Raw genomic sequence first — 12,188 nt, forward strand, 5'->3', positions numbered from 1 at the left:
GTGTAGAGCAGGTTGGCTTACAGCTCACAGAAACCAACTCACCTCTGCCTCCTGAGTGCTGCTATTCCAGCTGGACATCCCACGCTGGCCTTAACCATATGTTTTATTGTATTACATTACATTACAGAGCATGGGATGCTGTGACACTGGTTGCCAGAGAAGTAACTGTAGTGCATGTAAGAAGCATCTAAGTTTCTTTCTTCTCACTAAATATTTGTTTTAAATATATTGTATAGGCCAAGAAGTAGGAAATAAAGGGTGATAAAATTTTTGAATTATGAATCAGATTTTAATGGAGACAATTTTTTCTAGTTTTTATGTAGTTGGGAATCTCTCAGAACATATCTAAAGGCCAGACTAGCTAGAATTCATGTTTATTTCACACGTATTTATTAAATGCACCTCGATTCTTTTGTGTAAGCTTGCAGCCTGTTGACTCTGCTTGTCTCAAGCAAATTCCTTCCCTCCCTAGGATGGTTTTTACAAGATGAGAAGGGCCTACTGTGTGTCCTAAAGATAACTTTTCTCTGTCATCACCAAAAATAGTTATAAGTGAACAGAAGTTAAAAATTAATAATTTTCTACCTTTATTTAAAATTTCTACACTATGCTATGTCCCTTTATTGCATGCCAATTTCATACAAGTATATGATGTGTGTTAATAACTTTCTTCCTACTTCCTCTCATATTCTGTCCATCACTTTTTGCTATGGGATATGTAACAACTACTTTTATATGATAGATCAATTTGTAAATTCACTGATTAAAATATATGGCATATTCCTAGTATGCACTTTTAGTTTTTGTGAAATATTTTTTTTGAACTTTAAGATACACATATCTAAATCTTTTTATTTAAGCTTCATCATAAAACCACCTGTAGTATAAACTAGGTTAATTACACTTCCTGTTTTTTAGTTTACTGTATGAGGAGACTTTTAAGTTTGTTGGTTGATTGATGTCTGTTGATTGATTGATTGATGAATTGATTGCTGTGCTTGAATCCAGGGCCTTATGCATTGTATGCATTACTGGACTGCATGCCACATTCCCATTATGCTTACTAAAAAAGGTAAAAATAAAAGCTAAGTCTCATGGGAGGAAAGTAACTTGTTCATTGCCATGTAAAGAATGAATATTACCTACTTACTATCTGATTCACTATTAATGTCTTACCACAGTATATATGGTCATGTAGAGTATTTGCTTATTTAGCCAATATTCATGTTTCTTTAGTCTTTTGTGTCAGTCACCATGGCTCTCATGTAGTCTCTGGTCTAATATTGAGGTGTGGACAGATTCTAAAACATTCTTTGAAGTGTGTTATGTTATTATAGCAATTTGAAGACATTGCCAAAGAGCATAGGAAAATGTTTGTGCTGGCAAAGTGGTGGGCTAGAATGTTGCAAGGGTGTCATTATAAGCTACTGGAAGGACAGCCCTTAAATTTGGTCTTATAAAAATTATGCGAAGGTGGAGAGATGGGTCCGCAGTCAAGAGCACTCACTGTTTCTCAAGAGGACCCGAGTTTGGTTCCCAGCACCCACATGGCAGCTCACAGCCATCTTTAACTCCAGCTGCAGGGAGTATAAAGCACTTTTCTGGCCTCTGCAGACACCAGCAGTTGGAGTGGTACAGAGACAAGACACTGATACACATGGGCAAAACGCACATACACGTAGATAAGACACCCATGCACATAAAAAAGAATCGTGTGGAAGTTAATTGGCTGATTATGGATAAAACAGAGGTGGGAAGGTGGAATATTTGAGCGACCATTGCCGAGGTTGCTGAGGGGCTGCGGGGGTGGGGATGCCATAGCAATGAGCCCCTCTGAAGGTCAGCATGCTTTAGTTAGGGGAATAAGAAAATAAAATACTGACAGTGAGCACAGACTTCACCTTGTTCTATAAAATTTTCTCCTCTTCTTTAAGAACATCACTCCTGTGCATTTCAACCATTTTGTTAGAAATAGATGCAAATTCATGTTTTTGCCTTCTGCATTGGAAATGTCGAATGCATGTTTTGGTATCTCAGAATTCCTTGGCCGGGAACTTCGCTTGTGCATTAATTTAGCATTTCTCTTCTTCTTTTCCCTAACTCTGCACTTCTGACAACAAGAGCAATGTACTTAGAATTTTCTTTCAAGTTAAAATCTTTATCATTTCTCAACAGAAAGCTTTCACTGCTGTGGTTCAGCTAAATTATGAGAGGCAGAGATGACTCTTAATCATCGCTCTTTAATTTGGGAGCTGGTGAGCAGTTTCCCTTATCATTTAATGGGATTGAACTTGTGATCAGACCAGCTGTAATACTGCATGAGACAACTGTTCCGTCTACAGTGTAAAAGGGTGTGATAAAAAATACCGTGCTGACCACACTGACTGCGGAGGAATTGAATCTATTTACTAGAAAGATGGCTCAGGTTATTGATGGGCTGCAATCCTGTAATGTCCATGAACTATGACTTGACAGCTCTATAAGTATTGGAGATAAGATCTGAAATCAGGACAAAAACTGTATGGAAAGTAGAGCTGCTATTCAGCTAGTCCATGCTGACATCTTGCAGTATTGGAAGGACCTCAGAGGACATTCGGTAATTGTTTTCATAAATCTACTAAATGAATTTCTTTTGTTAGTGTTAACTGTAGAAGAGCTAGCAGGCTGGGTGGTTTTTTTTTTTTTTTATCATTGTTTTGTGGCCAGTGGTGGTGTGATGTAAACATGAAGTCCAACTGAGTTGATTCAGATTTGCAGATGAAATAACCAGTGCAGCATCAGAAAAAGATGTTACAGGAAGGAAGGGACTTGAGATAGCTATTAAGGAATGCCAGGCAAGCAGTTTCCATAGGTTAAGGATGAGATTTTGTTGTAAATTCTAGCAGGCCATATAGAGGCTATGGTTTCCTTTGCTTAGCACAGAATAGTATTATGTTCTGGATGCTGTGTTACATTCTGTGGCATAAATATGAATAATTCCTGGAGGAACCTGCTTTATTAGAAAAGGTAGATAAACATGTAGAAACTTTGACTATTACATGAAGAGCTTTGATAGGTATAGGCAGAGGCTGCCATGGAAGTCAAAAGTCTCTCCTGGATCCTGAAGGTGCCATGTGGAAGGACATGCATGCAAAGAGAACATTGTAAATGCAAACAAACTCCAAGTGGTTTGAATGAATAAAATAAAATGAAATTTATGCTGAAGCATACATGGACAACCCATATATGGCGATTCTGTTGAATGTGTCCATATTGGTTGCATGGTCTAAATCAATGAAGACAACTGACCAGGTCTTTTACTCAAGAGGGCACCAGATCTCATTACAGATGAGTTGCTGGGAATTGAATTCAGGACCTTTGGAAGAGCAGGCAATACTCTTAAGCACATCTCAAGGCAGAAAATGACAGAGAGGAGACTCCAGGCTGAGCTGGGGAATAGGTTTATGGGGAAATGCATATTATACTATTTTCAGATCAGCATGTAATGAATACTCAGGAAGGCTTTGAAAAAGTGTGACATGCTCATGTTTGTATTACAGAAGAATCACATTCTAGTGATGTGAGAGTTGGATTAGAGGTGATAAGACTGACATCAGGGAGAACAACCATGCAGGAGGCTGAGGCATACTGATGGTTTGATCCAAAGAGATTGTTCAGAGATTTACAGGCACAAAAAATGGGGCAGTATTTTGGCAATAGCAGTGAAATAATGATTGTTGTCATATCAGATAGTGGTGAAGACTAAGATGTTTGTTTTTTTAGGTCAAACTCAAAGTGCAAGAAACAATTGATCCCTAAATAATATAGAGATACAATATATCAAGTTAGCTAATAGTGAAATCTATATTTTGAAATACCTGTTTGGATAGTAAATTCCAAAGAGAAGCAAGGACATGTAGGTTTGAATGGAGGGAAATATGAAAAAAATATTTTTTTATAAGACAAGACGGATGAAGTCCAAATATAGACAGGCAGGCACTACAGGATGGGGCCACATATTATTTTGAATCACTGTCCATTCTAGATCTAAATTCCTTTCTTAGGATAGTGCCTTAGTTAGGATTTCTGTTCTTTGGAAGAGAAACCATGACCATGGCAACTCTTACAAAGAAAAGCACTTAATTGCGGCTGGCTTGCAGTTCATAGGTATAGTCCATTATCATCATGTTGGGAAGCATGGTAGCATACAGTCAGACATGGTGCTGGAGAGGGACCTGAGAGTTCTGCACCTAGATCAGCAGCCAGCAGAAAGAGTGCTATACTGAGCCTGACTTGAGCATCTGAAACATCAATACCCACCCCCAATGACACATTCCCTCCAACAAGCCCACACCTACTCCAACAAGGCCAAATCTTCTGCCACTCCCTATGAGCCTATGGGGGCCATTTTCATTCAACCATCACAGACAGTGAGTAAAGAAAAGCTGATGTCTTGCACAAGGCAGAATCCTGAATGTTGTGTGGTTTACATGTTTTCAGCATTCCTTTAACATGCGAAAGCAATCACTCAATGTAGAATCTTGCATCCTTTTTTCTTGGTTTTTGTCCCTTGTACTGAATTCCCTTTCGCTCCTCTAGTTGATAAGCCCAATTGAGGACATTCTGTGTCTGGTTTCCTTGCTACATTTTTCATACTTGCTGCAATATGCCTCACTAAATGCTCAATAACTTCTTATCCCAAAGAACCACTACATTGGAGTTTTTACATTTTTGCACCTGAAGTACTTCCTTTGTTTCATAATTAGAGAAGGATGAGTGGTGAACATGTGGAATTTCAGCAGATGTCCTTTCTTGTTATGATTACAGGCATGGGTCACCATTCGCAGCCTTCATTACATAGTTTAATCCCCAAGTATTTCTTTTTTTAATTTTTCTATTCAAAAAGTTTACACTTCCTCCCCTCCTCCCATTCCCCTCCTGCTGCCCCACTCACCCTCCACCCTCCCCCTCCCTTCTTAAGAGAGGGCAGGGAACCCTGCCCTGTTGGAAGTCCAAGTCTTCCCCCCCCCCCCCCATCCAGTCCTAGGAAGCTTTGCATCCAAATAGACAAATCGACTAGGGTCCCAAAAAGCCAGTACATGCAGTAGAAACAAGTCCCAGTGCCTTTATCAACGGTTTCTCAGTCAGCCCCCATTTTCAGCCACATTCAGAGAGTCCGGTTTGATCACCTGCTCATTCAGTCCCGGTCCAGCTGGATTTGGTGAGCTCCCATTATAACAGGCACACTGTCTCAGTGAATGGACCAACCCCTTGCTGTCGAGACTTCATTGCTCATCTTCTCCTTCTGCTCTTCAACTGGGAGCTCAGTCCATTGCTCTGATGAGGGACTTTGTCTCTATCCATTGCTGGACGAAGACTGTATGGTGATATTTGAGATAATCATCAGTGTGATAGTGGGGCAAGGCCAGTTCAGGCACCCTCTACTCTGCTGCCCAAGGGCCTAGCTGGGGACATCCCCGTGGACACCTGGGATCCCCTCTAGAGCCAAGTCTCTTGCCAACCCTAAAATGGCTCCCTTACTGTAGATATCTTCTTCCTTGCTCCTATATCTGTCCTTCCTCCATCTCCACCCTCCCACTCCCCCAAGCACTCTCCAGTCTTTCTCTTTTCCCTTCTCTCTCCCCCTCTCCCCTTCCCCCAACTCCACCCCCACCCCCATGCTCCCAACTTTTGCCTGGCAATCTTGTTTGCTTCCAATTTCCAAAAGGATCTATATATGTGTTTTTCTTTGTGTTGATCTTGTTATTTGGCTTCTCTAGGCTTGTCAACTATAGGCTTAATGTCCTTTGTTTATGGCTAGAGTCCACTAATGAGTGAGTACATACCATATTCATCTTTTTGGGTCTGGGTTATCTCACTCAGGATAGTGTTTTCTATTTCCATCCATTTCATGCAAAATTCAAAATGTCATTATTTTTTACCACTGAGTAGTACTGCAGCACATGAGCACAGGAGACCACCTCCTACGTATAACTCCAGTAGCACAGACATCAAGAGCAACAGTGAATAAATTGGACTTCCTGAAACTGAGAAGCTTCTGTAAAGCAAGGGACACTGTCAATAAGACAAAAAGGCAACCTACTGAATGGGAGAAGATCTTCACCAACCCCACCTCAGACAAAGGTCTGCTCTCCAAAATATATAAAGAACTCAAGAAACTGGACATGAAAATTCTAATTAACCCAATTAAAAAGGGTACTGCACTGAAAAGAGGATTCTCAGCAGATGAAATTTAAATGGCCAAGAGACACTTAAAGTCATGTTCAACCTCCTCAGCATCAGGGAAATGGAAATCAAAACAACTTTGAGATACCATCTTACACCTGTCAGAATGACTAAAATCAAAAGCACCAATGATAGCCTATGCTGGAGAGGATGTGGAGCAACGGGAACACTCATCCATTGCTGGTGGGAATGCAAACTTGTACAACCACTTTGGAAATCAGTGTGGTGGTTTCTCAGAAAATTGAGAGTCAATCTACCTCAGGATCCAGCAATACCACTCTTGGGAATATACCCAAGAGATGCCCAATCATACTACAAAAGCATTTGTTCATCTATGTTCATAGCAGCATTATTTGTAATAGCCAGAACCTGGAAACAACCTAGATGCCCCTCAATGGAAGAATGGATAAAGAAAGTGTGAAATATATACACCAAGTATTTCTTTCATTAGTTTAGATCCATGAACTTCAAGAGTATATAGACAGAAATACACGTCTATAGTACTGGAGAATTTTCCTGTGTTGTCCTGCTTTGGGATCATTCTTAGAGCCATACTTATTGTGTTAATAGTATCACCTATGCTAGGCATTAGAAAGTCCCCTATTTACTGTGGCCCAGGTCAAATTGTGGGAGAAGATACAGTGTAACTGTGTCTGTTCCAGATCAGAGAATTGGGGCTGCCATGCTTTTGAGTTTTACCTAGGAACAGTAGCTCTTGAGTTACTGAGAAGGGTTTTGCACTTTGATTACTGAACTCTTTGTTTTTCTATGTTCATTCTGTAGTTCACTTTCAAATAAAGCTTTAAATTTTTGGATATTGCCTTCAAAACAATACGTGTCAAAAAGATTTGATACTGTATGTTCTTGTTAAGGCTATAAATAATTACCTATTATTTTGTTCTCTCATCAGAAATGAAGATATCATACTAAATGTTTTTTTTTAATTTGTTGGAAATATCCTTTAGGATATATATACATATATATATATACACACACACATATGTATATATATGTTTATGGAAAATGCAATTTAGGGGAAACTAAATCTTTAAACATACTGTTATTATGGAAAGCTTTCTTTTTTGTTCATATCTGGAAGTGAAATGTGACAAAAGTATTACTTAAAAATTATAATCCTAATTTGAGTCTAGTCTATAATCCTAGCTACTTAGGAAGTTGAGGCAGGAGATCACAGTCAGTTCAAGCATGGACTTAGTGAGACTGTGTCTCAAAATCAAAGTAAAACTGGTTGAAGATTGATAGAGCACCTGTCTAGCATGTGTGAGGCCCTAGGTTTGATTCCTAGTGCCACATAAATATGAAAAATGTACATTTAAATTGGCTTAGTCTGGTTATGTTTATTTTGGTGACTTTGCATACTGTAAAAAAATGCCATTCTTTTTTCCCATTCTTATGTAAGCATTTTTTCTTCAAAATTATTTTTAGAGTCTTGATGAGGGAAGCATAGTAGTTAAAGCAGCAAAATTATGGGTCCTAGTGTTTTTGCTGACTACATAAGCTATCATCTTTTTTGTGCGCTTTCTGTTTTCTCTGGTTGAGTTTTGGGTCATTACTTAGTGACTTTGCTGTAGTATGGTAAGTCTCAGTAGAGGGCTCTCACAGAATAGAAAGATCCTTGTGATAGTTTTACTAGCATCTTATGAATATTCCCACCTAATTATGAGCTGGAGCTCCAGAGCTAGAAACTGCCTTCTTTCCAAATCCCCTATATTGGTTTAGTTAGCACTGCTTGTTGATGTTGTTAAATAAATGAGTCTATTATGCAATCTGTAAAATGCTCCTGTGAGTGCTTAATAGAAAGCTTTCTGCTGTATGAATCATAGCCTTGCCAGCTAATTATAATTTGCAATGGTTAAAGTCCTGGGTTCCAAGCCGCTTTTTCAAGATACTTAATGAAGATGCTGGGTATTTATCTAACAAACACGATTTCTCATAATTGATTATTGGTTGATTAAATCTCCATAAATTTTAATTTTAGCTTGGATTATTAATATAGTCTATATTCATATTCACTTTGTATGAAGCCTCCAAGTATAACTGAATCTTAATTTTGTGTGACAGTAAGATAAAATCTTAGCAGGAGTCGATTAAAGCCATTGGTCACATTATAATCATCTCTTTGACTCATCCTAGCCAAATCCCACAGCCTGGTTTTTTAAACAGTTGGCATTTATTTTCTCGTAGTTGGAGAGGTGAGTCCAGATAAAAGTGGCACTGTGGCTGTCCTCCTGGCTTGTGGAGGCCACTGTCTGTCTGTGTCTTGTCTTCATCGTTCACCAGTGTATATCCTGTGGGAAAGAGTTTTGGTCTCTTTTCTTCTTACAGAGACATTTGGTCTCAAGGTTAAGGTCCTTTCCTTATAAAATGATTCTCTTCACCTCCCTTGTGGCTCTGTAAATGAGTGTTTAATCTTTTGCTTTAGTGTATAGCTTTTGAGAGGATAAAATTTAATCTGTAACTGAAGCCTGTTTGGTGGCTGGGTTTCAGGAATGATATATTTTTGTTGTTGTTACATGTTGCCATAATTCAGCAGGACACTACAGATTTATTGATTCTCTATTAACACAGTTCAGCAATACTAGGGATTGTATAGTCAAGTAAGCAGAGGTCACACACTGCGATGAGACTGAACTGAATGGACCCAGAAAATGGAAGTCTCTTCTGAGTCTTTGTCTTTGCAGTGAATCACTGAGGAAAAACAGGTTAAATGGAAGATGACGAGTGGTGGCCTCAAGTATCTCTTTTCCTTCTTCTTTCCTTCCTTCCTCCCCTCTTCATTCCCTCCCTCTCCCTCTCTCTCTTTCCTTTATTTATTTATTTTTTCTTTCTTTCCTTCTTTTTAAAAATCAAATGTGTTTTAAGGTATTCTAGTGGTAGTGAGTGAGCACTGAAAATGATGGGAAAGATCATGGTTACAATATGGAATTTTGTTTCCTTTTAGAATGATCTGGTAGAGCAGGGTCTTGTCCTCATGTGCTAGGAAGCCATGGGAACCAAGAACGTTCTAACTGATGCTTCCACTGTGGGAGGGAACGTGTTCTTTGAATTTTGTTACACTTATGCTGTTATTTTTTAGAGTTGATTTCAGAAAGGACTGTTGTATTTCAAATATTAAAATGTAGTTCAAAATGCTAAAATAGTAAAACAGCAGCCTAAATAAATAGTTTATTTTAAGATCCATGGTATTTTCTCCCCTCCTACTTTATTCATATTTCCTACCTGTTTTCTGTAGCTATTTGCTTTGGTCCCATCTGATGTGAGCCAATCAAATTCAGTCCTGTCTTATCTCCCAGTGATTTATTCCCAGGGTAGGCAGTCTTCTTTTTGATAGAGAGTTGACAACCTCCCCTCTGTTTGTCATTTTTCACAGGCCTCTTGTACAGCTGGTGGCCCACTGTGAACCCCATACCTTGTGTCAGCCTGTGTTCATTTGTGATTTTTTTAGTGCACATCTTCTGCATATGAATTTCTTCTGTTCACATAGTTATTTCATTTTATTCTATTCACAGATACTATAGTTATACCACCATATTAATGAATCAATTTCATATTCTGTCATTTAATACTTTTCTATAATGTTGAGTAATGCCAGATTTTAGACTAATCCTTGAAGAACTAATGTTTACTGTATTTCCATTGGCAGTATTAAATTAGAGAATTTAAATAGTTCAGTTTCCAGAAAATTTAATTTTGAGCTCTTGACCATGAGAGTTGGCCTTTTGTACCACTTCCCCAATTTCTAAGCACATTGGTTAATCCACGTTGCTACTAAGTGAAGTAATTTGTTAAGTGCCAACTGGCTGGGAAAAATGAGACTCTGTAGCTTCACAGTGCCATGCCACGGCAGCTAACACTGTATAAAGTGTTCATTACCCAGCCTATCCTAGGCACAGACTTTAGCCCATCTCTATTGTGCTGTATTTGGTAGTTCAAATTGGTAGTGTGCAGATGTTAATTGTCTTACTTTTGAATGGACACTAATGTCAGCTAGGGACTGTTAATTTTAAAAGAGAAATAGACCTTTTTATTTCTAAAATGCGACTGTTTTGTTGTTAATATATAAAAAGTAGTGTCTTTTATTTTGAGAGTGTTGTACATGAGTACTCTGTATCACTCCCACTCTCCTCTCAAGTTCCTCCTGTGTCCCACACCATTCAAGGTCTCTCTTTTAATTGGGGTGTGTGTGTATGTGTGTGTGTGTGTGTGTGTGTGTGTGTGTGTGTTTGTGTGTGTGTGTGTGTGTGTGTGTGTATACATCAATGTATATATAACCGACTGAGTTCATTTAATGTTGCTCGTACATACCTATGTTTAGGATTAGCCATTTGAGATGATTCAACGTTATTTGTGGGAGTTCATCTCTGGAGGAAACTAATTCTCCTAGCAACCATTGACTGCTTGGAGCTCTTCATCTAGGTATGGGGCCATGTGGAATTTCTTCTGGCCTCATTGGCATCTCAAATGGAGTTTTCAGTTATGCTGTCTTGTTCAGGTAACCCTATTTGTTGAGATTCGTTGGGTGCATTTCTCTTGTCATGCCTCGAGGACATGTGGTAACAGGTGTCCTGGCCTCTGTAGGGGTTGCATTGCAGATGTATCAGTCGAGGTTGTTCACCCCACTGTCCTGTATTCACTTCTGTTTGACCAGTGGTCGAGCGAGCTCTGTAATAATCTCTATCTGTTGCACAAAGAACTTTCTGGATGAGGGATGAGAGCTACACTCATCTGTAATTATAAAGGTTAATATTTAGAATTTAGTTAAAACTTATATTGGTTTAGAATAATGGTAGCAGTAGATTTTCCTCCATGACCCTGACTTCTCAATCCATGGATAATTGACTGGGTTTCTAGTCCCAGGCACAGATTTCCTCCTGTTGATCAATTATTAAGTACAATGAGACAGCTTTTGGTTTTTCATTCCCATAATAACAGTGTCACATTGGTACCATTGAACCTATTTTGCCAGTCCAGTCGTTGTGGTTCATAAGGGTTTCAGCTGGGTAGGACTACCAATTCCCCTTTTCCTTTGGTAGCTGCATAACACCCTCTAATTCAGTGTGAACCTGTTCTCAGAGAGTAGACTCCAATTCCAGATTGATTCCTCCAGTTCTGTGTTCAAACTGTATAATATTTCTGCAGTAGGCTCTTCCCTTCAGGTTCTGATAGACAACTAAGGTGGCAGTAATAACCCATGTTATTCTGGAAGACTGTTGTATTCCTCTAGCCAACAGCTTGAGGCAAGGGGGTTTTGCATGTCTTTTGTTTGGTGTATCATGACCAGTGTGCTATAACTCCATTAAGATTATATGTATGTACATAGACATATGCATGAGAAGTGTCATTTTAGTACTTAAAACATCTCACTTTTCACTTAATTTCATTTGTGAGATCCTTCAGAGTGTATGACATCATACTAGTGCCAATGTGTTGACACTGGCCCTTTCTGCAGAAGGTTTTAGGTAAAGATACAACATTCTTGTTGGAAGTCTTAAAGATCTAAATCCCTTACAAGGACAAAGATGTATGCTTAAACTCCCAAATAGGCAGCAGAAAGACTCTGCTATACAGGCCACTTTTTCTCAAAACTAGATTGAATCTTCTCTTCTACTACATCATGCCAGGAATGGTCTGAAGCTCAGGGAAGCTTTTCAGATACTTTGCTTGAGGCAGTAGCAAGATTTTATGAAGTTAAAAAGAAGTCAACATGTAGATTCAGGTTGTGATTTTAATATAGGTACAATGTAGGTATTCTTATGAATTCATTGGTGAATTCATGACTTAGTATTTGAGTCATTTTCAACTGATGTATATCTAGAGTTAGTAGTTATATAGAGTAACATTTATTACATAATACTTTAAGTGCATTCTCAATTTAAATATTCTGACCCTGAAAAAATGAGTAGAATAAAGTTTGAGTCATGATCTCCCTTTCTTCCTATTTT

General features: G+C 38.7%; 1 protein-coding gene across 7 annotated transcripts in view; it reads left to right on the forward strand.

Moving 5' to 3' along the window:
* Cep128 (centrosomal protein 128) overlaps positions 1 to 12,188 on the forward strand; it is a 372,845-nt gene that overhangs the window by 148,859 nt on the left and 211,798 nt on the right. The window lies entirely within an intron of this gene.

Source organism: Arvicola amphibius, chromosome 7 (genome assembly GCF_903992535.2).
Source record: "Arvicola amphibius chromosome 7, mArvAmp1.2, whole genome shotgun sequence".
NCBI classification, from domain to species: Eukaryota; Metazoa; Chordata; class Mammalia; order Rodentia; family Cricetidae; genus Arvicola; species Arvicola amphibius.